The sequence below is a fragment of the Tamandua tetradactyla genome, chromosome 14 (assembly GCF_023851605.1).
Source record: "Tamandua tetradactyla isolate mTamTet1 chromosome 14, mTamTet1.pri, whole genome shotgun sequence".
NCBI lineage: Eukaryota > Metazoa > Chordata > Mammalia > Pilosa > Myrmecophagidae > Tamandua > Tamandua tetradactyla.
In genome coordinates, this window is record NC_135340.1 from 75122063 (window position 1) to 75148408 (window position 26346).

The following is a 26346-nucleotide window of genomic DNA, read 5'->3' on the forward strand; positions in this document are numbered from 1 at the left end:
TAAAGATGCAGAGGCTCTCATCTCAGCCCAGGGGAGCTTAAAATCCCCACCGAGTGAAAACAGAAACACCAATGACCGGGGGACCACAGAGCCTGAAGCGCGGTGTGACCTCTGAGACTTCCCCGGAAATCTTCCTTGGCACATGGTAAGTGATTATCCTTTACAACCCCCAAACCTCGACCATGGAAGCAGAGGCTGGAAACTGCCTTGGGCTCACCGACTACTGTCCTAGAGTTGTGAGAACGTGGGCTGCTGTTCTGGGCAAACACTGGGCCCCGCTTCCCCTTCCACTCGCCCGGGACCATTTCCCTCCCTACTTACAGGCCAGCACCTTCGCAAGAACCAGCCTCCTTCCCTCCCCTGGGCCTCTTTAGTTTCCTCAACTAGAAATGGCCCCCTTTTAAAAAAGAGGGGTGCTCAGCGAGCTCCTTCCTTTCACAGCCCCGGCATGGGAAGGGCAGCACGGCCATCGTAATCGCCGAGAACCAAACATTTACATGCCACAGGGAGCTGGGGAAGAGTTGCTTTTAGCGCTGACAAATACTAAAAAATTCCAACTTAGGACCACCAAGTTGTAAAGATACATGTTTTTACCTAACAGTGATGCCACAGGTAGACTGTCCAGAAAAGCTGAGAAGAATGACTCAATAGCTGATACTTGTTTTTAATATTAATTAAAATTAATCCTGGTTTTGTGCCTTTTTTTTGGAGTTAGACCTTGACCACTAATCTGATACCATCTCCTTTTCGGGTGACCTGTTTCACCAGCAGGCCTGTTACTACTCTCCATGACTAACTGTGTAAGTGCTTTTAATGGAATAAATTGCTTTTTTACATTAAAAAATAATGAGAGTGGTATTTCTCAGTAGATAAGAATTAAGTGCAGACTTTCTCTAAGCCACATTTAGTGTCTGATTAGGCTTATTAAAAAGCAATTGATACACACGCAAATTCTAGAAAAGTTGGGTACGCCCTCATCCACTCGAAGGCACAGATTGTTCTTTGCATTGAGGAGGTGGCCCCAAGTCACGGGAGCCCGAGACCCAGACAAGGAACCTCAGGTGACTGACTCCCCACCTGGCTTTGAAAGGTAGAGCGGCATTGACTGGTGTGTGCTTACCAGGTGGGGACCAGGTGCGGCAAAGGTGAGTCAGTCCACAAAGGCAGGGATTATTCTCTCCCTGAAAACCTCCCCTCACCGCGCAGGGAAGAAAGCCCGAGTGCAGCCCTCGCAGGCCGCAGGAGCAGTTCTGCAAACACTCACACTAGTGTCCCCTTTAGCATTTTTCTTCTATGGTTCACCCAGGACGGAGGAGGAGACCACAAGTTGGGTCTACAGCTTCAGTCACCCAGAAAAGGGAGGTCATTAAATAAGCTCCATAAAATACAATGAGCCCAGTGTTGGGCAAGGTCTGGGAGAGGGTGTGATCAAAAATACCCCTACACTTCTAAAGAGTAAACTGCATGGTATTTTTAGAGAGTCATTTGGAAATAGATATCAGAATTTCAGACCAATACATAAACAATTAGCTAAATTAAAATAAAATTCACATCCTCCTCAATCTGGTTATTCTACTTCCAGAACTTGCCTCCAGATGTGCCGGCAAAAGTATGCCAAGATGTATGTACGTCTTGTACATGCATTTCCACACAGCAGAAATGAAAAGCATAGAATTCCCAGGCTGTCAATTAAAGATTTAAGTCTAACAGATAGTTTTGATCCTTTTCTGTTATGACTTATCAAGACCAAGAAATCCCATCAAAAAACAATGCCAGGGGCGGGCCATGGTGGCTCAGCAGGCAGAGTTCACTGTAGCAGAGTTCATAATAGGGAAAACTGGAAAAACATTCCAAGTGTGCTTGGAATACAGTACACTCATTAAAAGGAATCTGCACGTACTGACATGGAAAGATCTTCAAGATCTACTGTTCAATGAAAAAAGCAATTGATATGTGGAACAATAAGCAATTGTTTAACATTTTAAAAGGGCATGTGTGCTAGAACTGTTTTCTTAAAAGAGACACAAAAGAAGGTTTGGGGAGAAGGGAGACTTACTTCCATTTTATACTTTTCTATACAGTTAAGCTTTTTTTTTAGCATGTGCAAGTGTTAGCAAATTTGAAAAGGAATGGAAACACTGCAAACTATGTCAACACAATGGAGCCTTTTCTGGGGCAGTATTGGGCACTGACTGCGCTGTCTGAGGCCCCAGGTTCCTCATCTAAGACGATTCTGTGCTGATTCCAGGTTGAAAGGTGGAATGGGAGATGCTGCTACATGACAAGATTCTACCTTTTCTGGGACAGTCAGATAGCCCTTGCACACAATAGACCAGCAGATCTGATTTCCAGAAAACCTGGGACCAGAATGCCCTCCACATTCTAGATGCATTTCCACGAGAACCAGATCAGCCACGTTCTTACTGTGGGCAGTGGGCGAAGGGTGCCACTCTGGCCAACTGAATGGACATTGTTTTTTTGATGGGAGTTTTTGGTCTTGGGTAAGTCATAACAGAAAAGGAACAAAACTATCTGTTAGACTTCAATCTTTAACTGACAGCCTGGGAATGTTTTTCATTTCTGCTATGTGACTGCAATGAAACACTTCCAGTTCAAATGACAGAAAAATCAACCTTAAGTATTTGTCTACTGTTTGCAAATCACTGTTACCCATCATTGAGCTTTGGCTATATTTCAACTGTATGAAATTTATACCCCCAATGATTTGATGATGTGAAGATGTGTATTTGAAGCAGGAACGTGTGTGCTGGATTGCAGTGAGCAAAGTACAAGGCAATAGCTAATGAACCAATCCCCCCCACCCCGCTTGACCTCCGAGTGATTGGAAATAACATTTATTTAGCCATTTACTGAAATAAGTGTCACAGTTTATGTGACCTCATTTAATTCCCACAATACCTGTGAAACACAGTATTATAATACTTATGCTACTATTTTACAGAAGGGAAACTGAGGCACAAGGTTTTGAAGTCCACTCTTTCCAAATGCACCAAGATGCCACTGTGTGGAGGGGGTGAGGGCGTGGGAGAAACACAATGGGTGGGGGGCACACAAGGGGATAGCTCAGTGGATATGGAAGATGTCCCAATAATGAAACCAAAGAAATAACGGTGCATCTTACAACCAGTAGCATCTTAGGTTTGATGAATCACTAAATTACATTTACTATGGGTCAGGTACTGTTTTAAGTGCTTTATAAATATTAAGTCATCGTTCAATATCAGATACAAGATTTTATAAATATTTGTATCATTCTGGAAGCATCTGTGAAGAGTTCTACCATATACTAATCTCACTTGAGAACCTGTTTTTACTGGCTTTACTGGTGAGTTTGATGATGTCTGGTTTTAAAGGCTTTGTTGGAAATTTTGTAGCTGCCATGCCCCTCCCACATCTGCGTGATGAGGGTGGGCGTCGAGGGCTACAAGCTGCCTGCCCCCTGACCACAGACTAAAAAGCAAGGGCTTTAGTAATTTTTTTTTTCAATTTGTGAAGGTATCAATATCTACATTCAGGTTTGTGTCTCTAAATAGACATTTCGTGTTAACAATTTGGAGCAGGAAGTGCCTCATGCCCACGGCAATCTCCAGGGATTAGGGTGATTTCTCACTTCTATTCATGCAGGCTGTACTCCAGTGTTTCCCAAACCCTGGTCATTTTCAACGACTTTTACAATTTTTCTATATCCAAGTTCCTTCACCTATTGCTGCATTTCACATTTTTCTATAAACTCACTGTCTTTTTAAATTTGGCTTAATCCTAAACAATAACTTCCATAAAGTCAGCAGTTTGGCATGTTGGTTTCACTTTTTCAATACACGTAAAATAAATAATGAAGACATACGTTTCCAAAAACCCAAAGCCTGTTGTGCATACCTGCCCTGTGCTCCCCCTTGGTCCACGGCCCACACGTGGGACACCCTGCCCTTCACTCCTGGGTTCCTTTTCAAGTCCGCCCATTGAGAATTTAATTGGTGTCTGATCTTTTTCCCAGACAGACTTTTCTCTGCTCTGGAAAATCTCACATGGCAAGACCAGATCCCCGTCTTTGTTCAGTTAGCAGGTGAGAGACTAGGTTTTGTTTTTACAAGTAGAAACTGCCCTGCATGGTGTTTCCGGTCCCTGCACTTGCCATCAGGGATCCCGAGACCCTCCTCCTGGTCCCCTCCCCTCAGAAGACCTCAAGTCCCCAGGGCAAGCCACCAGCAGAGTCTTGAGGCTGGGGAGGAAATTCTCTTGGGGAATTCATTAATTCTTTCTCTATAGGAAAACACCTCTTCTAAGCATTAGCGGCACTGCCCTCTTTCCCTCTCCAGGAATCCTACAACAGTGGCTCTCTCCCCTCTGATGACCAGAGGCCTTTTGAAAGGCCCTCTTTATTTGGGATAGATTTCGATACTTCACATGATTTGGGTGCCCAGTGTTCTAGGCTGCTGATTCGTCCCAGGTACGCAGGCTCTCTGAGAAGCTGCAAGGCTCCGTCCTCTCGGCAATGCAAGGCAAAGGTCTCTGGCTGCGGCTTTTCTGGCCCAGGCACCAGTGCAGCTGAGGCCTCAGGAGGACGGAACCCCTCAAGTACGTCCTCTACAGGGCGTGCTATCTAAAGCTCTCCTGATCCAGTCCCTCCATCTCTAAGTATCTCTAATCCCTCCTTTCCCCGACTTTAGAGCTCCCAGAACACTATTTTCCATAGACACTGTGATGGATTTTGTATGTGTCCTTCTGGGGTACGAACTGGTGGGGAGGTGAGAAGCAGCTCAGTTAGGAAGAAGCAGTTTCTAGGTGCCTGGCTCTCCTGCACACCTCTTAACTCCCTGGAGTCAGGAATTGGGTCTTATTTACCATTGTCCCCAAGGGCCTAGAACAGTGACGGGCACACGGGAGGCGCCCAATAAATAGATGGTAAATGCACGAAATAGAATAAATATTCTTCTCACCTAATAGCAAATTCTTATTATTTATCAGGCACTATCCCAAACATATTTTTTTTTACATGGGCAGGCACCAGGAATCAAACCCAGGTCCTCTGGCATGGCAGGCAAGCGTCCTTGCCTGCTGAGCCACCATGGCCCGCCCATATCCCAAACATTTTACATATGACAACTTAGTCAATCCTCACAGCCCCCTTACCAGACAAGAAACTGAAGCCCAGAGAGGGGAGGTAACATGCCCAGCTCCAGTAGGCAGTCTGGCTCCAGCATCTCTGCAGTAAGCTAAGTGACCGCTGGGAACGGGAGCACTGCCTAAGCTACAGGTAAGGGCAGCACACTGCCGGCCCACTACCTGCCTTTTCTTGCTTGACGAAAGAGAACAGGAAGCGCCACATGGTCTGTGGGTCTGTGCACAAAGCACTGTAGCTAGGAGACGACAGAGGTGACTGGCTCTTTACTCCCTGACACTAAATGAAGAAAGAAAGCTCAGGGCCTGGAGTCCACCTCGGGAGCAAACCTGCTCATGGCCGGACCCCGGTAAGCAGGCCAGTGCCAGGGGCAGCGACGTGCTCCACCAAGGCCAGTGCTGTGGGATCAAATTTCGGGCTGCCTGGGCTCATTTCTCAAGACTTCTTCAAAGTAGGTGTATCACACTGTGGCTGCTATCGGTGGGGGAAATGGGGGTCCTGGGCCCGGAGTCTGCCCCAAGGAAGAAGTGTTCAAAGCTTTCGCTGTCCCCAGGTCACAGCCCTTCAAGCTACAAAACAACACAAATCACACATTTGAAATCCCTTTCCATGACACAGACTCATTTTACTTCTGTCCTTGTTTATATATATATATATATTTTTTTCCTTGTTTATATTTTAATCAAACAAATGAGTCAGCCTGATGTCACCATATCTTTTCAACTGTGGCTCTGCTCATATGATAAAAACTTTCACTTTTAAATAAGTAAGCAAGTTAACAATCCCTTCAAGGAGTTCCCTTTTATTTAACAATCTCTTCGAGGAGCTAGCTCCCTCTCATCACTCCTGCTTCCAAGTGCAAAGGTTCAGACATTGGGGAATGCAATTCTCTGTGCTAATCCAGCAGTGCCTAGAGTTGAGAGACTCGGGTTGAAGTTCAAACTGTACCTCTCATACACTTCCGTGACCTTAGCCAAGAAGAGTTTCATGGAATTTTCTTTCTCACTATCAAGGAGGTCTATTAAACGTATACCTGATGTGATTTTGGTTTTATATCTCTGTTGGTGAGACTTTTCACTATTAGGTTCACAAACCCTCAAAAAACAAAACAAAAAAAGTCCCATCAAACTACGTGCCTTAATTTTTGGTTTGAAAATTATAGTCTCTGAGTCAAGGTAGCTGTTCAGTAAATTTCTTTAATTGAAATAAGAAGCCAAAGCGAGGAAGCAGGCAGACCAGCCAGAAACGTGGGAGCCACTGGCTCTAGTTCATTGTCATTGACTGAAAAGGAAATGAAAACCACAGGAAGTTAATTGGACAACTTCGTGTCACAGAAAATGAACCATAGCTGTGTACCATGTAAGAAAAGAAATCTTAATTTAAAAGTTATTCTGAGGAAAAATAAAAATATGCCAAGACTTAGCACACTGCTGCAAAGTTGATAGTAACTTGATTAAAAACAGTCTCAGGACTCAATACATTCAGTGTCTCTTCTATATTGATTGCAAAATATGCATTATTTATAGGTAATGCAAAATGGTGGAAGCAAGGCCGACAGGAGTTAATCAACTCAAACTTTATGGCTTTCTTAGATGATTTAAATTTTCTGAAAAATAAACCCTTTCGGACATAGCCGAACGAGAACTCAAGAGAAAGAAAAGTTTGTAACGCTGAGGGAATTCTTCTTAGCTGCATCTTTTAACGCCGGTGTGGGAACACTGACTGGGCTTAAAGAACAGGATTTTAGGAAGAGGTGAAACCGGTAAGGAGTGGATCTACCATCTCCCATTCTGGGTGCTGTGTTGGGGAGGAAGGGTCAGGAATGGGGTCAGGGATGTCTCAAGAGCCTTAGTTCTGGGGCTTCTCCAGGATAGAAGCCACGCCCAGAATCCGGGGCATCCCCTCAGCACCACGGCCAGTAGCCAACGCTGAACAAAGTACAGAACCAAGTCCTGCCCTGATAGCCTTCTGTTTCTGGCATGGACACATCTGGACCCATCGTCTGCCTGATCAAGGTCACATGGATGCCATCGTCCTCTAGGGGCAAAATGTGGCCATAAAGGCTTTGGTGAGAAGTCTCGAGAGACATGTGTATCCAGTCCAGAGAGACCTCGAACCGTGGAGTTTAAGGGCTGACTGCCTGGTGGGGGTCAGAGACGAGGGTCCTGTGGGCACATCTCAAGAGGAGCAGTCACTGGAGCAACCACTATTAAATGCTGTCAGTAAGGGTCCTGCAGGCTCGAGACAGCTCAATGCGTGAGAATAACAGATTCCATCCTCTTCGCTCCCTTCCATCACCTGACAGAGGATCCAGGACCCACTTTGCCTTTATGCTCATAATCCACATCTTAGGCTTCAAATAGGGTACTTGGACAAAAAAGGGGGGCTGGGTTCAAAGAACTTAGAAGTTGTGGGGTGGGGGGAGGACTGAGAATCAAGTGTAAGCTTGAGCATAACTCAGTTAAAAGCCTAGTAGGCATGTAGGCAGGCATTTGGCCCTTGCCTCTTCTGTCGCTGGCTTATCTCTCAGAAGCCACACCTACGGTCCAGTTTGCAGTCGGCAAGGCCTGGGCTGGTGGGAGGGGATGGGTGTGGTGAGGGTGTGCCAAGCAAAACACAAATTTGTCCTTGTATTCATGCATTCCTTGCCTACAGAAGTTCAAAGGACCCTTACCTCTGACCTTCAGTCGCTGTGCCCCCCACCCTGCCAAGTTCATAATCAAGTTACAGGGATGAATTTGCAATAAAAGCAATTGGAGGATTTTTTGACAAACATGCTTTTTTCCCTCATTATTGGGTTCTTCCGGGTTTTAGGGAGGCCCCAAACAGGTAAGCTGTGCCTTCCTTTAACCAATTTAAAACTTACAAAAGGTTCAGGGGTGCAAGCGTAGTTCAGTGGTAGAATTATCACCTGACATGAGGGAGACCTGGGTTTAATTCCCAGTCCATGCACTTTTCAAAATAAACAAGCAAAGCAAACAAGCAACAAACAAAAATTCAACAAATGGTGCTGCAATAATGAATACTCACATATGCACATGAAAAATAATGAAAGGTGACCCTGTCATACAGCATATAAAAAAAAAAACTTTACAAAAAGTTCAACTGCAAACAAATATGGATTTTTTTTTTAATACAGAAATTGGACAGGAAGGGAGGGAAGAGTTAGCCAGAGAGAGAGAAAAGACCCTCCTCTCTCTCTGCGGGCACTGGGATTCTAACTGGAAAAGGTTTTAGCATCCCTGCAACTGAAAAGACTCTTAAGGAAGCTACACATTTCAAGGACATTTAGTAAAAGCAGCTTTGAGAGGATTCCAATCACAGTCTCAGAAAATTATATAACCTCTCTAAGCCTCAATTTCTTTCTCTATAAAATGGGGCTAATTATAGCATTGACCATTCTGGGCTGCTGAGATAATGAGGAAGGTTGCATACTACATTGTCTGGCCCACAGTGAGTACCGAGTAAAGATTTGTACAGGTTGTTCATAATAAAAGAATGGGGAATAATCAGCGATATTGCTTTGATTGATACCTGATGTTTCAAGAAATCGAGTACTGTCATCTTCTCTGGCTGAACAAGAAGGTAATAGCAGTCAGAGTCAGTGAATAAATACAGAAGTCATAAGAGCAGCTGAAAACTGCATGGGTAGAAAGAGGGAGAGATAAAGAACAGGCAGCTTCGTTCATTAACCTTGAAAACTTGAGCTCATTCTTTAAATTATATGAGCTTCATTTTCCCATCTGTTACCTGGGAAGATATTTCCCCCCCATTACCCCATCTCACAGAAGTTTCATGATGCTCGAGTGATGTATAATCACATGTTCTGAAAACTCATCAGGCGGTATAAATGTGAAACACAGGATTGATTCTCTTAAGAACTGGGCTCTGCTACAGCAGAGAAGAAATGGGGGAATTTAATGGCATAACTGAAAAGGAAACAAACACCTAAGAAGTACAGTAAACACCATCTTAAGTAACAGAATGATGTGTTAGAGGTAAAACATGTAGAAACATAAGGTACTGTTTTGAATGCGTATCACATCAAATTAATCTAAGCACTTAAATATTTTAAACTTCTCAATTAATAAGCATGGCCATTTGTGAACCTTGACCCTCTGGCAATTGGACTACAGGAGGAAATGGGTGTCAATTCAAATAGCAGATATTGGGAAAAAAGCTTAATTTCTTCCTAGTTTTAATGTAAAAATAAATACAGATATTAGTTTTAATACTTTCTTTCCTGGGCCCATAAACTTCACTTAGGGGGTCAGTTTCCTAGAATTCCTTGCTTCTACCCAAGATACAGGCCAAGATACAGGTGTAAGGAAAAGAAAAAAAACAGAGTAAGGATTGGCTCAAATATCAGAAATCAACTGGTAAAGGAGAAAGGCGATCTCTAGAAAACAGAGGAACTAAAAGTTATAATCTAACTAGAGACCGCTGGCTGAAGAATTTTACAATGTTCCTTTCAATATTAATTAACTTTTTCCTGCTTGCATCACTTAAACATAAAACACAAGCTAGCTATGTCGTTGTGATAATGGGGCATGGACGGCTCACACCAACTTAAAACTCACAACTGGACTTTCTCCATAGAAAAATCAAGGAATGTTTTGATGACTGCCCTCATTTCTCTTTGTGTTCTGAGAAACATAATGCAGCAGCATCAAAAAGGCAACTCATTTCATCAAAAGGTGTACTCCACAATGTTTAGGGAACAGGGAGAAGGCATCACATTTTCTGAGCACTAACTCTGTGCCAGACACTACCTTAGGTGGTATGCATACATCGTTTCATGTGGCCTCAAAAGAATTCTAGAAATAGATAGGTACTGCAATCCCATTTAACAGGGTGAGAACGTTGAGTCAGAGAGAGCAAGTGAGTTATGAGTCCAGATTTCTACTCAGGCTTGGGGGTTTTCAAAATCCACTGCAGCTTCCATTGAAGTTATGCTGGAAGACAAAATAAATGGATTCCCCAACTGGGAAAATGCCTCAAGGGAGACACTCTCTGGTAGGAAGGTTTAAAAGGCAGCACCTGCAGCTGCCTTTAGGTCCCACAACCAGCAAGATGAATGAACGGTCAGGGGGGCATTTTGGCACAGAGAATATCATTGACTCACAGAAAGATAACAGTGCCATGACAAACCACAATGAAGCCAAGAGTCCAAAGCTCAGGAGTCAGAGCAAAACTCGACCACCTGGCTAGAGGGAAGTACCTGAAACTGTAGAGCTGCGTTCCAGTAGCCGTGTTTCTTGAAGATGATTGTATAATGATATAGCTTTTACAATGTGACTGTGTGATTGTGAAAACCTTGTGTCTGATGCTTCTTTGAGCTAGGGTATGGACAGATGAGTAAAAAATACGGATTAAAAATATACAAATAATAGGGGGAACAAAGGTTTAAATTGGGTAGATGGAAATACTAGTTGTCAATGAGAGGGAGGGGCAAGAGGAATGGTATATATGAGTTTTCTCTTCTTTCTTTTTTATTTCTTTTTCTAGAGTGATGCAAACGTTCAAAAAATGATCATGGTGATGAATATACAATCACGTGATGATACTGTGAGCCACTGTATGGAATGTTTGTATGTGAAGAATGCATGTTTGTATGTTGTTTTAATCAATAAAAATATTTTTATTTTTTTGGTTTTTATTTTTAATTTATTTATTAATTTAAAAAATTAACAAACCAAATAAAAATCAGTAATTCACCATATCATCACTTAGTTGCATAGCCATCAATTCTTAGAACATTTGCATTAATTTGGAAAAAGAAATAAAAAGACAATAGAAAAAGAAATAAAAGGAACACAGAAAATAAAAATATTTTGTTTAAAAAAATTCTACCACCCTGAGACACTGGGCTTCAGTCTTGTCTTCTTCAAAGTATCTCTCACAGTCAGTTTCAAGGACAGACCCACAGCCCAGGACTTGAGTAAGTGCAGGCTTGCTCATTCAAGATTATTTTGGGAAAAAGATGATTTCTCTTTGTGACAAAAGTGGCTCTTACCACAATAAGGGCACTCAGAGCAGTTAAAAATAACCTCACAGAAATGCTCTCAAACAAAATAGTCAAGACAGACATCAATGCCCAAAACAGTCCCAGCCAGGGATCTGCAGGAGCAATTTTTTACACAGCTTTTTTTATAACATGCCACTCTTGGCCCTGCAAAATCAGAGCAGGTAGTACACTCTGGCCTCCCTGGGTTTGTGGACAGCAGCTAGGAGGGGCTAGAACTGATAGACAGACTACCCCAAAGCAGTTGGAACAGAAGTCACGTTAGGCAAAGAATCGAGAAAAACTGAGACCTGCTCCCTATATGTCCTCCTGGTACAGTAGAAAAGAGTGAGCTCCATTTTGGGGCAGGGCAGTGAAAGAAAAAAGAAGTCAGCATCGCCAGCTCACAGCAGAGAGCTGTGCTCAAAAACTGCCAGAAAGACCACAAATGTATTTGCATAAACATTTGCATGGTGCCTGGCTGCAAAATGCTGAAGGGATTTGTATTACATTTTGCTCCCAAGCCCGCAGAAGTCCTTTTCTGCCTGAGCCCAGGAACCCAAAATATGAGGAAAATGCAACACCAGCAGCCCTGACTTTCTCCCTGCACTGTAACCCCTTTGCTTTTTGGGAGCTGGGAAAAAGCACAGTATTAGCAATCAAACAACCAACACCCAGATGCACAAGGGAGTGACAACACATCAATTAAGGTTCACTGGAATCGAAAAGAAAAGGTTCACCGCTTGTCTGGATGGAGGATGGCTGGGTTTAAGACGCAGAGTAGCAGTTAGCTTTGTGCTTAGAAGAAAGGGAAAGCTCATTTCAATTTATTTTGCTTTTTAATTCAATGCAGCAAGAAACGAAGAACAAAGGTTAGAAAAGAGAAATAGCTGGAGATTCTGACAAAGATAAAAGGCAAATGATTTAAATTAAACATGAGGGAAGCATTAAAGAAGAGAAGGAAATAAAACAACCTCAGAGATCTAAATATACAACAAAGTTGTTTGATCATAGGGCAAGCAGTATGAGAAAACAAAATACCATAAACGCTCTAAAGGAAAGAAGTGAAATGAGAAAAAGTTTCCTTTCAAACTCCATTCTAAGGAAACCACAGCTCTTTCGCTTGGTAAAGTACAGTTCACATGCTAAAAGGCTAAATTCAGCTTTAAAAAAAAAACCACCACCATCGAGGCAACATTTTCTAGCTAGATAAATTTAAGCCAGCCAATCATTCCCCATAAGTGGGTAAAACTTGTTGCATTTGTAGAGTTTGAGTGGCTCTGAATAAAGGTAGGGATGACTCAATTCATCTTTTTTTCTGTCATTTAACATGTTTACCCTTTTTGAAAATCCTGTTTTACAGGACTCCAAGGAAAATTCATGAGTTTTGAAGAGTGTTTTGAATATTTCTAAACTACTAAATAGGGGTTTCTCTTGTTTCTGAATACTCTTGCCGACGAATCAACTGAGTATAAGTCTGTTGTCCGTTCTGTGTTTCTGCAGCACTTTCCAGGTGTGATTTATAACCTGCTAGAGAATCATCATTTAAACTTCCATGAAACGCACTTGAGCCGAGAGGCATGTGAATTATGGAATTAAGAGAAGCAAGGCTACCGTGGTGTACAAGGATGGCCACAACACCATCTGCTACAGATGGCAAAGCCAGGCCTGAAACAATGCGTAGTTCCTTTCTATTCTGTTTTGAACCATTGTGTTTTGACTCCACTGAATCACTGCCCAGCTTTGGGGCCCGAGTCTGAAAGGCCCCATTGTAAGCGGTATGCTTTCCAGAGCAGAGCTAAGGTTGCTGTAGAAACCTTTCGTATGAATTTCCTGACCAGTGCAATGAAAAGCTCAACCAAATTGTGACATTACTATAGCTACAAGTAAAACTGCCAAAAGATCACCCATTTAGGGGGTCTTTCCTTATCTGAACCTACTATCTGCCACCTAAATCACCTACCAAGCCAAAATAATGACTGAATTTCAGCGAGCCAAAGCTTGGGAAGGGAACCTGTGGAAAGGGTCAGCCCCTTTGTCTATTCCATTCGCGTGGAGGTGGTTAGGCAAAGTGTTGTCTGCAGACAAAGGGGAGGTCTCAGCTCAAGATCTGTTGGGAAAGTCACTTTAACAGAGCTGGACAGGGAAGGGTGGGGCACCCATGTTCCTGATGCCAGAACTAATGAATAGATCTCCATTGTGGTGAGTTAAGATTTAAGCAGTGTGCCCTTCATTTAGCTATGAAAAAGCCATAAGGCAATCACCCCAACTTACTTGATGAAACACTCGGCTAAAGTGAAACTTCTGCCCAAGTACATTTATGGAGGGCTTACTCTGTGCTAAGCAACACTCGAACCCTTTACATATATTAACTCATGTAATTCTCCTAACCAACCTATAAGATTGGCATCATTATTAATCCCGATTTTAGAGGTGAGGAAACGCCGGCATAAAGAAGGTACATAACTTGTCCCAGGTCAACAACCAGCAAACAAGCATTTTGATCCCCAAATCTATGCTCGCCAACCCTTCTCTCCCCACCCTCTTCAGGCAGGCACTGGATGTTGGAATCTGGAGTTCAGGACTAAGGAGTAGGCCAGCGACATCAATGAGGTCTTCCATCAGCTTCTAAGTCGTTGCCATAGGGACAGGTGAGATTGCCGAGAAGAGGAAGAAAACTGAAGATAAGAAAACTAAGGATGGAACCTGGGGAAGCATTTCAGCAATCTGGTCATTCACCATTCATTCATTCATTCATTCATTCATTCTACCAGTAGTTATCATGTGCCTACTAGGAGCCAAGCACTATTCTAGGTGCTTGGGTAATAGCTGTAGACCACACAGACAAAGTCCCTATTTGCATCAAGCTTACTTTCTCATTGGGGAGGCAGAAACCAAATAAACAAATACTTCTTCTGACAGTGGTAAGTGCTATGAAAAAAATCAGGTAATGTGATCAAGTGCCAGGGAAGTTAGAGGAGGCTTCTCTGAAGAGCTAATTTCTGATCAGAGTCATGAATAATGAAAACGAACTTGAAGGGTCTCAGACGGGATAAAGCAGACTGTGAAAGAGGCAGGAAGGTCACCAGGAGAGCAGTAAGACCAAGTTTCTCTTAATCCCTGAACACTGGGCCAGGCGCAGTGGGCACAGAGCTGGTTCTCTCATTCATTTAGCACTTAGACCGGGAGCTTCCTCCACACCAAAGCCAAAGGTTTAACAAAATCCTGGACAGAGAAAAACTCATCACCTAACCAATGTGATGACTAAACCCCTCACATGCACGAAAAATAATCAAACCTGTCCAGACCTCAGAATCTTGCCCAGTTGTCAGGTTAAAATCGGCAGAATAACAAACGGTTGAGACTCTTCAAGTTCTGTGTCTGTCACGTGCAGGTGTTCAGTAAATACCTGTGGAATTAATGAATTTTGAAAAGTAAGCCTGAAAAGTAGCAGTTGATAAAGGGAGCCTTAGGTAGAGCTATGTCAGAAAGTATTGTCGAATGAAGGCACAGGGAAAGGGTTTTAACTGCTCATTCACGTATTAAAATTTTAGAAATACATATGTATATAGCTGAAAGAAATTCAGACAAATGCACAATATTCAGCCTTTAACACATCCTCAGTGCTGTTTTAGGCATCATGGTCAATTCAGAAAAAGTAAATGTCTGAGTCCTCAAGAAACGTTCAATCTGATTTAGCAGAAAAGGCTGATTTGTGCGCAGGACTGATGCTGAGCTGATCCTTTCTGGAGAATACCTCCACCAAGAGTCCGTTTTGAGCGGGCCTAGTATTAAAAATTTCATCTCCCCCCTGCTGATGTTAAACAATTGATAAACCATAAACAGAGCCTGAGATTATTTGGTATAGATTCTATATAATGGCCATGGCCCTCAGACGTTCCTTAGATTTTCCTGGGCAAGATGCTTCAAATACAGGCAATCCTTCATTATCTGAACTCTCGTTATCCAGACTTAGGGAATGTATAGATTTGTACAAAATTTCGAGTAATTTTTCTTCTATCTGAAATCTCACTACATGCTATCACAAACTTATGAACCAAATAAATTTGGACAAAGCAATAGCCCTTGCAATCCACACTTTCTACCTGAACCCTTGCTATCTGAACTCGGAAATCATAAGCTTCAGAGAGTGAAAGATGTTGGCACTTCGTCTATTTGACCATACACTTGGGGAATGTTCTAGAAATGCCAATATTGTTGTCCTCTCAATGTAATTTTCAACAAGAAGGAAAAGGCCACCCATGACAGCCATAGGGATTCAGGGAGGCACACGGGCCCCTGGCTCCCACTCAACCGCTGCATCTGCTCTTCCTGGCACATGGTTCTGATCAGTTTCCTCCTGCACTCAGCAGAGCCCCTCATTTCCTAGATACAAAGTTCAAACTCCTTAGCCTGGTGTTCAAAGTTCTTCAGGATAGGGGTGCCACCTGCCTTGCCAATGTTTATTTCCCACATTGCCCCATGATCCTGCCACCAGACACCTAGGTTATGGCTATGGATAGAACCTTCCACCTCTGCATCTTGGCCACGATGTCCTCACCACCGCAAATGAATGTTCTGCATGTTCAAATCCAGTCCATCCTCCAAGACCCAATTCTAGGCTACTTCTTCAACAACACCACAAGTTCAATGAAAAGACAAACCAAGAGTTTATCTGTACCCCACTGATTATTTATCACTTTCTTCCACTGTATATGCCTTTATCTCCTCTCTCTCTTTTGAAACTGCGAGTCACTTGAGGGTGGGGTTTGCCCCATCTCTGCAATGCCCTATCCTTATAAAAAGCCATGCACATAATAGGGATAATAAATATTTGCTGAATGAAGTAATGATTGAACAAATCACTAAGGGCTGAGTCAACCTAGGAGGTGCCAGGGAGATCAGATGTGAGCTGAAGATTCAAAAGTTTAAGCACTGAATTGGGAGAAAGGAGAGAAGAAAGGCATTCCTATGGGGAGTAAGAGAAGCAAAGATATGGGTGAGGGACTATTAAAAAAGTCATTTGTTACCATTGCTAGGTATCTACTCAAAGGACTTAAGGGCAAAGACACAAACGGACATTTGCACACCAATGTTTATAGCAGCGTTATTTACAATTGCAAAGAGATGGAAACAGCCAAAATGTCCATCAACAGACGAGTGGCTAAACAAACTGTGGTATATACATACGATGGAATATTATGCAGCTTTAAGACAGAATAAACTTATGAAGCATGTAATAACATGGATGGACCTAGAGAACATTATGCTGAGTGAGACTAGCCAAAAACTAAAGCACAAATACTGTATGGTCCCACTGATGTGAACCGACATTAGAGAATAAACTTGGAATATGTCATTGGTAACAGAGACCATCAGGAATTAGAAACAGGGTAAGATAATGGGTAATTGGAGCTGAAGGGATACAGACTGTGCAACAGGACTAGATACAAAAACTCAAAAATGGACAGCACAATACTACCTAATTGTAATGTAGTTATGTTAAAACACTGAATGAAGCTGCATCTGAGCTATAGTTTTTTGTTTGTTTGTTTTTATATATATATATATTTTTTATTTTTTATTTTTATTTTTTTCTCTATATTATCATTTTATTTCTTTTTCTGTTGTCTTGTTATTTCTTTTTCTAAATCGATGCAAATGCACTAAGAAATGATGATCATACATCTATGTGATGATATTAAGAATTACTGATTGCATATGTAGAATGGAATGATTTCTAAATGTTGTGTTAATTTTTTTTTAATTAATAAAAAAAATTAAAAAATTAAAAAAAATTTTAAAAAAGGTCATTTGTGGGCGGTGCAATGGTGGCTCAGTAGCAGAGTTCTCTCCTTCCATGCCAGAGACCCAGGTTCGAATCCCGGTGCCTGCCCATGTTCAAAAAAAAAAAAAAATCGTTAGTGTTTGCATTGAGCTTCCCTCCACGTGAGAGCCCACTAAAGAAACCAACTGGGCTAGAAAAGGTGATTCGTGTCAAGGAAATAATAGACTAGGTTAAATAGGAAAAATAGAGCCAGCTGAGTGAAGGCCAGAACTGCAAGGCTGAGGACTTGGCACAGGAGACAGGAAACAGGCAGCCAAGATGGAATCCCCATCACAGGGTGCAGCCCAGGTCATGCAAAAAAACCTGTCTTCCTTCCAGAGGGAATGGGCCCAAAATATTTTAGTCAGATCCCCATCCAGCAAGAGAAATAATAATGCCACCTCTCATTTATATATTGCTTCTAGTGACCGCTGAGCCGTTAATCATCCTGCCTGAGTCCCAAACCAACTCTGCGAGGAGGGCAGAGCAGGTATAATTATCTCCATTTTACAGCTTGGGAAGGCTGGCATATCTCCCTCTATACCTTAGAGGACCCCAAAGGAGTGGTGGAGATGGGGGGCGGACTGAAGAGCAAATTTCCAGTTGGGCGCATTAGCTTGGGGAATATACCTCTGTTGATCTGTCTAGCATAATGGCTATGTCACTTAATCTTGAGTTATTAATAAACAGGGCTGTGAGTCTCTCTGTGTGCTGAATCTCGCCTACTTAGAAATAAAGAGGGGGCAGGAGGAGGGAACCAGAACCAGAAGCACAGCTAGACTGCTTTTAACCTAGAGACGGGAAAAAACAAACAGAACTTTAAAAGCACAATTTCTAAGCATACTTAAAGGTAGCAATTCTAGCCTTTTAAAAAGCCTCTTGGTTTTGGTAATGCACCACCCCCAAAGAAAGGGCAAAACTATCAAGGCACAGAAAAGCAGGAGATGTCACGCTGTGGGTGAAGGGCACGGCTGCTCCATGCCAACTTCTAAGCAAAATGAGGAATTACAGTAATTCGGCCCACAGCAATTTCCCATTTTAACTGATGTTTCCTGTTTTTCTATGCTGGGCATCATAGGGATATTCAGAACTAAACCCATGGTTCACAGGCCGCCCCCTTCACTGGGGCACATTCTTTTCTGTTCACTCATCGCCTTGTATGCAACATTGCAACCCAAACCAGATCTGTTTTCCTACTGACCTCGGCTGGCGCCCACCACTACTGTTGCTGAGAGAATTTTGGGCTCTGCGGGGCAGAGACGGGGGCTCTGATAGCCCTGGCAGCATGAAGATGTGGAGAGAACCGCTCTCTGGTGTAGCAACACCCTGTGTCTGCTGCCTCTGAAATGGAATCACGATATGCCGGATGGCGTGTCTCTTCAGGAGCCGTTAAGTCAGACAGGGCTGGTTGATTTAGGGACAGAAAGTGGACTGAAGTCTCCGACCTGCCTTTTCAGCTTGCTTGCACTCATCCCAGCATAGAGGAAAAACTGGGATTTCTGTATTGTTTGTTTCAAGATATTGGGTGTTTTAGCTTTTTTTAAAACTTTTTATTTTGAAATAATTTCAACATTATAGAAAAGTTACCAAAAAAACCCCACTATATGCACTTTACCTAGATTTAACGATTTGCAATATTTTGCCACATTTGTTTCATCCAACAGATAGAGAGAGCAATGACACATACACATCAAAATTGACTGCAGACATCATGTCCCTTTACTCCTTAGTATTCCATGTAGGTTTCCTAAGAGTCAGGAATTTCTCTTATGTAACCACAGTAGACTTAATAAATAAATTCAGGAAGTTTAACATTGATTGAATACTTTTTTTATCCAAGCCCATGTTTCAATTTCATCAATTATTCCAATAATGTCTTTTATGACAATTATTTCCTCCTGGTATAAGATCATGTATTGCATTTCACTGTCATATTTCTTAAGTCTCCTTTAATTTGTAACAGCTCCTCAACCTTTCTTTGTTTTATTAATGATGTTTCCATTTTTAAAGAACTGAAGCCAGTTATTTTACAGACTTTCCCTCAGTTTGGCTTTGCCTGATGTTTCCTCGTAATTAGATTCAGGTTTTGCATTTTTGGCTAGAATCCTATTCAAACGATTGTGTCCTTCTCAAGCATCATGCTGGCATACACGATGTTTGTTGATTTTTGTTGGTGATCATTTTAATCACTTGGTTCAAGTACTGTCCAATTTCTCAATTGGCTCATTTCTATTTTCCTCTTTATAACTGGTAAGTCATTTGTAAGGAGATACTTTGAGACTATGTAAATATCCTACTCCTTAGTAAACTTGGACAACTGGTGGTTCTTTTTGTTTTGCTTCATTTTTGACAACTGTTTTTTGATGCAATTAAAATGTAAAACCCATTTATTTGGTGTTCTGGAAGGAGGTATCACTCTCGGAATCGGAGCTTTTCAGACAAGCAACGGTCATCGAGAATTTATGTACACTGCTCAGACATGTGGCCAGTTTCCTTACAGCCTGTTGTTGGGTTCCAGAGAGGCTGAGGCTGCCAGATAACTCTGTCCCTAATGTGTGACATGGTGCGCCACCTCCATAGGGTGTGAAACTATAGATTCCTAGAAGCTGGACTGAAAACCGGAATTATGATTCAAAGTGATTTGTAATGGCCCAGATGGCATTGTGGAAAGAGGCATATAAGGAAATCAGGTCTGTCCATATGCAAAGCCATTATGTATGAGCAGTTTATCTCCAGTTTCCTCTACCCATGCACCCACGAGCCTCACCCCCAACCCCAATCCTGTTTCTTCTCTCTTTTTTCTAAAACACAGAATATATTTAATTCCATCATATAAACTAGGAATAACTTTACCGACAGAAAATGTGGCTATAAGGTACATACATTAAAAGATCAAATCAAGCACATACACATGGGAAATTTATACCAAGTAATTATGCTCAGCATCTTCAATGCTAACACTATCATTAGTATACTACTTTCATTCCCTCCTCTCTTCTTTAGCCACAGCAATATGGAACGAATATCTATTTAAAAGGTGAAAGTGGAAGCATTTCTTTGGACCAGAGCGCGAATACCAAGAGGGAGGGGGCACAGGAGAACTGGAGGTTCCTAATGATGTGAGGGAAAAGGATAAAGTTCAACCAGCCAGCTCAAAGAGGCTGCTAATGCCTGCCCTTGAGCCCCACGGAGGGAAAACCTTCCCTGTATCTAACCTTGGATCACAGCCATTTTTGTTCCTACAAGGAAGTTGCTACCACCTGGGAGCACCATGCAGCAGTTCTCTTTTTGCTAAAAATGATTACGTGGACATAAATAATATCTCAGAAGACTCTGCTATAAAAGGACCAACAGTAGACGGCCACTTTGGCAACTAGAGCGGTTAGGACGGAACCTCGGAAAGAAGCACACACAGCCCCTACTGTGACCTGCCCCAGAAATGCAGCCCACTGTGAGCTTATTCTGAGACTGCAGATGCCCCCTTGCTCTGCCAGTATTACAGCCACATGCTTCACGGACCCGGAGCCCACTCCACAAAGATGTGTGCACGTTAGTGATTTTAAAAGTTACTGCTAACACTCCACCAGAAAAATAAAAACTTCTACACTCTTCAGGTAAAACATTTGTCCTTTAGATTCATTTCTTTTTCAGCCATTCGCTAAATTAATCAATCATTCAACTCAGTCAACAAAGTTCTCTGCTAGGTACTGTGCAGATTAAAAAAAAAGATGCAAAGGTTTACAAATCAATCTGCACTTGAAATTTACAAATTAGTGTACATTTGTGGTTCCATTGTGAGTGATAAGTTCTGTTGACCTAAGATTCAATTCTCTCACCATATAAAAATACTGAATGAGCTGGTCCTATCAGGAAATAGCAGTGCAATTCATACCTAATTGTGAAATATTACTCCTGGCTGCCAGGTAAGCTGAGAAGACCCAAGTTCACACAAATCAGTTGGGCAAATGAATTCTAACCCGGTAACCCATTTAAGGAACTCAGTAACGTCATTTCGGGAACACCAGACCAAGCTCTGATAGGCAGTGGTCAGCTCTCATCTTGATTCATTCCATTTAAATTAAGATGATTAGATTTTTTTTTAAGATTATCCACCACTCCCCCCACCCCTACCCCCTCAATGTTTCTTAAAAAATCTCAAGGCCCAGCAGCCAGGTGCAGAAATTTGTGCGAGGTTGTGTGATACCATCTCTCACCTGGCAAAAGGTTTTAAATATCCTAACTGGAATCCCTAAATCTTTAATGTAATGTAAGATCTTCCTCAGATATACTTTGTTGCCACTGAGAAGCTGAAAGGGCATTTGAGCCACTGTTTACTACAGACTACTTAGCTCCTTTAAAATGGATCTTCTGGTAAAGTGCTAAGTGTTCAGTGCCCAGGCCTTTTGTCCTCTTGAATATCTTGGAGATGAAATCCCAACCAGTCTGTCCGGCAAAACCAGTCCCTGGGGAAAGGCTGAGGGTGGACATGGGTTTCCCGGTTTGCATGGCTCTGCCCAGCCCACACTAAAGGTCATCCCTTTCCTTTCTTTATTGACAGAATAAAGCAGATCCTACCAAGGGCTTGGAACCACTTAACGCCTTCCAACATGGTTCTCAGCCACCCACTCTCCTTACTCAAGGCCTCCCCACCCCTCACTCTCTGACCTCATCACTGGAGGAAGTGAATCTACCCCATGCTGTCACAACTTTTGAAATCTGGAAGTGGGTCACATGATGGAAAAGGAAGTCCAATGCTGGTCCAGGTTAATGCGCTGCTACACCCATCTGGAAACCTATAATCAGCCGCCTTCTAGCTATACATCTTCCAGGGACCTAATTAAAAAAGAAATTCCTAAAATGCCCTTCTTTGGAGATCTGAGTATGAAGCTTTGGTAAGCTTTCTTGAGGGCTCAGAGACTAGTTCTAAGAGGAAATCAAAAGATCAAGTCAGAATCATTGTAAACACCAACAGAAACAACAAACACAGACCTAACACTCTTTGGAGGGACTTATTTTACATCTTTATTTTATTTTCATTTTAAATTTTAGTAGCAACAGCCTACAGATCCTCAGGGTTTGTTAAAAGCATCTCTTTAGTTAGCGTTCCACACAAATTAATGTATCCACATCTCAGGAAGAGCATCGTGGAGGGGTGGGTTAGTGGAGGGGGGAGCGGGGGGTGGGGTGGGTGGGGGGTCTGGCAGTTAGAACATATATTTACTCCAAGCACTTTAGAAACAGACACCCCTGCCCCGCATGTCAGAGTTCATCTTCTCTTTCCGCAGAAATGCCCCCCTTGCAAGGAAGTTCTCTGCAGGAGCCTGACAGCTGGCCCTCTGCTGAGATGCAGCCGCCCCCTCACAGCGGGGGGCTGCATCAGGTGGAAGCGCTTGGGACCTGGGGTTAATGGCCGGAAGACTGTAAATAGTCGTTGAGAAGAGTCTTTTGGACGCTGGGAGGGAAAGTCAGCAACAGCCCCGCTCCCCGCTCCTCGCTCCTCGTAAGCAGAGCTTCTTTATCACCTTCTGCCACTGGCCTGGCGGAGGGCAAAGGTCCAGCACTGGAGCCTGAAGAAGGGACTCGTATTTCCTCTCCTGCTAGAAGTGCACTGGCACTCTTCTTGCTAGTGAGAACTAACAAGATAAAGGATGGGATAGTCTTTTGTAAACCTTATTGCACTATGCAAATGAATTATTCTGACAACATTAAGAGATGATAAGATACTATTTAATTTATTAATTTCTCCCTAATTGTTATACATTTCCCATGGCTTATTTCCCTCCTCATCCTCAGACCCCAGGTTTTAAAAACTGCAAGGAGAATGCCTAAATAAAGATGGACTTATTCACTCCTGGCAGCAGTGAAGCCTCCATTTGGGGTCATGACGGAGAATGGGGTCTGGCTAAAGCTCCAGCGGAGTCTCAGACAAGATGAGCATCAGATGTAGAAAAAGGTAATGCAAGAAAAGGTTGGAATCTATACCCCTTGAGGCTAACTGACAGCAGCATGCCAATGAGGAGATCAGTTATCTGCTATTTTGGGACCTGCCCAAATAAGTAAGGCACCTTCATGAATGTTTTGAGGAAACAGGCAACCCAAAATATAATCAACAAATTAGTCTCCTTTCTTGATATGGCAACAGGCTATGGAAGAATGGGTTTAGCTGGGTGGCCACAGCAGCTTCACAATACCTAAACCACAGAGAAATGTGTTATCCCTAAGATCCATCTCTATCACTGGATTTAACATATTGCCTCTAATAAATGCAAGGCATTTATTGTAAGAATCAATGATGCAATTGATTCTTTGACCAGTCTGGAGTTCCAAGAGGCCAGAGAAATTTGCCTCTTTTTTTTTCAAATGCCCAGCAACCAACAAGCACAGTGCTTGGCACTTCGCAGGGCTTGAAAAATTTTATTAAATTTATAAATGTGAAATCGAACACTGAGATGTAAAATCATTATAAATTTTGAAGTAGTACGAAAAATCTATAAATGTAAAGGTAAATTGTTGAAGGTAAATAAAAAACTTTTGCCAATTTGAAGTCTAAAAAATAGAGTTGGAAGGTAAGGACTGGTCAAGATATCTCCGGGTTTTTTTATAGATAAGGAAACTGAGGCTGAGGGAGGTTGAGAACTTTGCCCAAGATCACACAGCAAGTAAGAGCAGTAGAATCCAAATCTGGGAACATGTGTCCGTGGAGCCTGAACTTGTCACGACTGCCTCCTAGGACATACCAATTCTGAAGAAATAGCAAGAGATTGACTCCAAAGATGCTTTTATTTTACATCAATTTGCAAGACCTAACAATGATGTCCCCAGTTTATCTTCCTTCTGTTTGAAAATGGAAACTTATTTAAGGATGGCTGATTTACCCTATCAGAACTATTTTGGTGGAAAACTGTCTGCTCAAGGGATTGAACATAATAATGAAAAAGTTTCTGGCACAGAAATTCATAATTCACAATTATGAATTCTGGCACAGAATTTATACTTGACTTTCTGGAAGAGAAACTCAGAATGAATTTAAACAAAAACCTTGGTCCTCATGAAAGAGCTGTCTCCAGAGAGGTGACCAAAATAGTGGAGGGGCATTTCTACTGGTGAATCCCCCAGGAGCTGGGGCAGCCGAGCAGACCCCATCCTTTCCTAGGAAACTCCAAGTTCTGTTTCACTTTTCAGTCACTCCCCCCACGTTTTCAAAAGTTCTCTACGTTCACAGTTTGGGATGAGAAATCTGTCTTGGGGTAAAAGCTATGACTTAAATTGCAAGGTATCTAGATCAAGGGTTGACGAACATTTTCTGTAATGGCCAGTTAGTAAGTATTTTAGGCTTTGTGAACTGAAAAATCTCTGTCACAACTGCTTAATTTTGTCCCTGCAATGCAAAAGCAGACGTGGACAGTATGGAAATGGATTATATGACCGAGTTCTAATAAAACTTTATTATGTACACTGAAAAAAAAAAGATATCTCCCAACTCTGCCCAAGAAAGGATGACACTGCGACTAAAGGATGTGTGATTTTAACCCACTAGGAGTTAAAATCTCTAGAGAAGAGAAAGGAGACTTATTCAGCTATTGCCTGGTGAGAATATCCCATAGAATTATTCCAAGCTATCTACCATAGTACGTGGTTCCCATATAAAAGAAAATGTCAGTCCCTAGTCAGTTTTTATAGAAAACATCAAGAGCTTGGCAGGTGAGCCCAACACCACAAATGAAACCTTCTAACACCTTCGATTTCAGACCCCAATTATGTTCAAATTTGATTAGTAGAATCAGCTGCCAATCTGATATAATCCATCAACTGAAATGCAAAAGGAAGTGGCAACAGCACCTTCTGGGTTCCTTACGGAATAAGCAGTGTAATCCCGTAGCTAGTTCCGGTTCTATCTCCCAGCAGCAGTACTGAGGTATAAACATCTCTAATTTGACTCTCTACCTGACTCACAAGTGTGGTTAGTGAGAGGCAGCGGCATCACATGGTTAGACAAAGTGACGGTCACAAAGTTGGTGCTCAAAAGCCACTTCTTTTATTGAACAAGCTATGTAGGATTCTCTTCTAATAAACAACAGGAATGCAATGGCTTCTTTCCTGAATATATGGCAATTCAGAGTTAAAGAGTTTATACATGCATTACCCTATTGGGAGTCATGCCTGAAACAGTTATAAGGGAGGGATCCCCATTTCCATTTTATTAAAGCAGAGGTGAAGGTCAGGTCAAGTTCACATACAAAGCAAAAGACAGAGCTGGGTTCCTACTCTACTACCCCATGTAGCTTCTTTTCATCTCTTCACATCATACCAACACTGGTATGATGGTGACCCCGGGAAACAACTGGAGATGAAATACTTCTTGGTTCTAGAAAGATTTTCCCTTTAGGTTTCTGAAGCTAGTGATAATTTTACAGGGGCTATCAGGACAAAGGGCTGTCATCCAATAATTTAGCTAAGGCACAAAAAAAGTTATAAAATGACTTTTGCCCTTTCGCTTCCTCCATTCAGATGAATGTTGCCTCTTTTCTGAGCTTTCTTTTCACTGAGCTCTGTTGAAACGTCTCTCTGTTGCTTGTCCTTAGCCAGTCAACCAGCAATCTAGTCTGGGTAGAAATGTCAAGAGGTCAGACTCTTAGTTTATTACCTTCCCTAGTACAGGTAAGTGGGGACTATGGACACAAAGCCACTTACTGATGTAAGTTTAGCTATAAATTGAGCTCTTCATTGACCTTGGCTCAAATTAAACCCAGTAGATTTGGTCATTATTTTCTCTGTCATAATCAGAATCCAATGCCTTAAATCTGTAAAGTGCTTTATAATCTTAGAATTTTAAATTTTAAAAAGCTCTTCCACATATATCATTTAATCTTCACAACAACCTTGTGAAGTTAATATTACCATTTCAATTTATAGATCAGGAAGAAGGACTTTTTGAGGGTTAGAAACTGGTCTACGGTCACAGTGAGGTCTCTAAATGAACCCAGATTTTCTGAATTATAAAACAGTACTACTCCAAGAAGGTATTAGAAGGGGCCGATTATAGGATTTGGGCTTTGAATGGATGATTGGAGGTGGGGGGTGATGGTGGTGGTGGTTTGTGACTAAAGAAGCAGGGATTTACTCTAGATTAGATGCTGTTATTAAATGGGGGTGTGCCAGTTTGAAACTGTTGTGTACCCCAGAAAAGCCATGCTCTTTAATCCTGATTTAATATTGTAGTGCAGGATCTTTTTGATTCAGTTGTTTCCATGGTGATATAACCCATCCAGTTGTGGGTGGGACCTTTTGATTAGGTGATTTCTATGGAGGTATGTCTCTACCCATTCAAGGTGCGGTTGCTTATTGGAGTTCTTTAAAGCATTTCGGAAAAAAGCT

At 42.2% G+C, this 26346-nt stretch overlaps 1 protein-coding gene across 3 annotated transcripts in view; it reads right to left on the reverse strand.

The window, feature by feature from the left end:
- Positions 1 to 26346, reverse strand: part of MYO1E (myosin IE) — a 247820-nt gene that overhangs the window by 160091 nt on the left and 61383 nt on the right. Inside the window, exon 1 of one of the 3 annotated variants that reach the window (XM_077128064.1) lies at positions 14453 to 14949. The exons of the other annotated variants lie outside the window; for them this stretch is intronic. The gene's annotated coding sequence lies outside the window, so the exon portion shown is untranslated. Of the gene's footprint in view, positions 1 to 14452; positions 14950 to 26346 lie in introns of those variants that run through there. 3 annotated transcript variants of the gene reach the window in all.